The 2,679-nt window shown below is 35.9% G+C and overlaps 1 long non-coding RNA gene across 1 annotated transcript; it reads left to right on the top strand.

Moving 5' to 3' along the window:
• Positions 1-454, top strand: LOC109589174 (uncharacterized). Its single transcript, XR_002188571.1, has 3 exons — positions 1-71; positions 147-235; positions 283-454. It is a non-coding gene; the product is annotated as an uncharacterized LOC109589174 (long non-coding RNA).
• The last annotated feature ends 2,225 nt before the right edge of the window (positions 455-2,679 follow it).

Raw genomic sequence — 2,679 nt, 5'->3', positions numbered from 1 at the left:
GTGGCTTTACTGAAGTGATGATAAAAAGAAAAGATTTGAGTGATTCATGGCCTCTAGAATTAGATGATATGGTAATTTAAAAAAAATACAATTATTATGCACATACACTGTATACATCTGGGTACATGTGTCATTATCGTTTTTAGCACTTTGAACTACAGCATTTCTTGTTGGGCTTAGAAGGAGATTGCAAAAGCCAATCGTGGTTTTGAACAACTTTAAAATGTGGCCGGAGGTACAATAGACTATTAACTGCAAGTAATTATTTTTGGAAATTTGTAGATATTGACTGTACTACTAATGGATAAATATAAAATAAACTACAATGAAGCAGTAGAAATATTTAAAAAGAAAGAATTACCAAAATGAAACTTCTAAATAATTAAAAGAAGGATGAAATGTTACTTTTGTAAATCAAGGCTTTTTTCTTATGATTTGATTCTAATTATTAGTATACAACTGACAGAATGATTGATTGCGCTTGTACATAATAAAATAGCCCAGAAATTGACATTTGAAGTATGCAAATGTGACCGTAATTGACAAAAGGTACCTTATGGCGGATAGGAAAATTGGTCTTTATAGCCTAAAAAATCCAACTTCCTTAGCACCATTTATCATAAAATTACTCAAGAGGATGCAAAAAGTTACTATGTAGCTCATAGAAACAATTGTTGACTAACAGAGCACTCACAGGTTCATATTTTTCATTAGAAAGATGAATTTTAAAATCCGCCATAAGGTACCTTTTGTCAATTATGGTCACAAATATTCAGCTCAGTAAATAATAGTAAATTACTGTAATGGTCATGCACTGATATTTTAGCATAGCAAGCAAATCAAAAGTCATGTTAGTCTCAGTAGTCTGCACAGGCTGGCTGAATCTCATATTTATGGTTCAAAAAGCCATTAGTGATTTCATCGTAAGGAATGAAAGAGATTTCATCTTCTGACATAAGGCAGGGTGACGCTGTTCAAAATTAGACATAATAATTATTATTACAGACTAGCTAAGCAAATCACCGGTAAATTACCATGGTCCAAAATATTAAATTCATTATTCAGTGAGTAAATTCACTCAACTTTTCATTATACATAGAAAGATATACCTGTAATGAGTATGATCAGAAACTACACAACAAAAACAATTGTACCATGCACAACCAATTCAAAAATTTGAGCAAAAATAGCAATAATGACATAGTATTAGCATAATCACGAGCCTACCTTTTCATGAGCTCCATGTACATGATACCATTGTTAATTTGACAGGAAAACTTCAGAGCACAACCAATTCAAAAAGTTGAGCAAAAATAGCAATAATGACATAGTATTAGCATAATCACAAGCCTACCTTTTCATGAGCTCCATGTACATGATACCATTGTTAATTTGACATGAAGGAATACTTCAGAGATGAATGATAGTGAAGAAATAGAAAATATAAATCTAAAAGAGAAAAACTGAATTACATGTATGCCATTTTAGTGGAAATATATAATAGATCTATAAACAGTTGACATTGAGACAAAATATTATCAGTTAAAAATGTGGAGTCAGGCTTTCATTATAATTTTATTTAGTTGGCAGAAGTGAGAAGCATTATTGGTACGTTGCTAATGACTGATCCAAAATTAGTATTAATTTAAACGAAGTGTCTACAGGTCCGGTAACCGGACACAGTATTCAGGGCTAGAGGTCCGGTAATAGGGGCTTCACCCCTATATATATATATGTATATAATACTGAGGCGTAGCCCCAGTATAAATAATCGAGTATAAATCCAAAGACCAGCATCACAAATGCAGCAGGGTCGTGGTGGTGTAGCGGAGAGGCTCGTGTGGATTGCATGGATGTGGGCAACGGTTCGAATCCGGTCAGTTCTACTGCATAGAACTATGCTACAGTTTATGATTTTTTTCTTTTTTAAAAATGATTTTTTTTGTTTGTTTCTCCTTTTTGGCTTTATTTAGGTCAAGAAATAACACACTCTCGTACATCTTAGCCTCCGGGGTCGTAGGGTTGGGATTGGGGTTTAGTATTTAGTTTTCAGAGCACCCGTCTCGTACATCTTAGCCTCCGGGGTCGTAGGGTTGGGGTTTGGTGTTTAGTTTTTAGAGCACCCTCTGGTACATCTTAGCCTCCGGGATTGTAGGGTTTTGGGATTAGGGTTTAGGGTTTCTTGATAAAAAGATTAAGTTCCATTTTGCACTATTGCACATGCGCACAAGCTGTTTTACGGAGAAAAACGGACTGCCGGATCTCTAGCAATTGAAAACTGTGTCCGGTTACCGGACCTGTAGACACAGCCTAATTTAAAATTATGCTAAACTAACCCAACTTGAATCATTTCTCACAAAAACCTTGTAATATATAGACTATAGGCCGAGATATAGGTCTACTGTTAATGAAATACATGCACCATATACAGGGCCGTAGCCAGGAACCTAAGACAGGGGGTTCGGAAATTGCTGCGCCTTTGCGCGCAGCGAAAATTTTGGCGAAAATGGGCGTGATCGGTGGGCGTGATCGGTGGGCGTGGTTTTAATTTACGCATCTCAGCCATGTGCTGACTCAGCTAAAATGGCTATCTGTGCTTCTCACTGTTGCCAAAATGCTAATCCTGCTTTTGCAGTGCTGTTCTTCATGACAGGAGCTAATCTAAAACTTTTTTGCAGC

Source organism: Amphimedon queenslandica, unplaced genomic scaffold, assembly GCF_000090795.2.
Source record: "Amphimedon queenslandica unplaced genomic scaffold, v1.1 AMPQUscaffold_11574, whole genome shotgun sequence".
NCBI lineage: Eukaryota > Metazoa > Porifera > Demospongiae > Haplosclerida > Niphatidae > Amphimedon > Amphimedon queenslandica.
The sequence above is the reverse complement of the archived record's forward strand: the minus strand, read 5'-3'. Positions and strand labels throughout refer to the sequence as shown.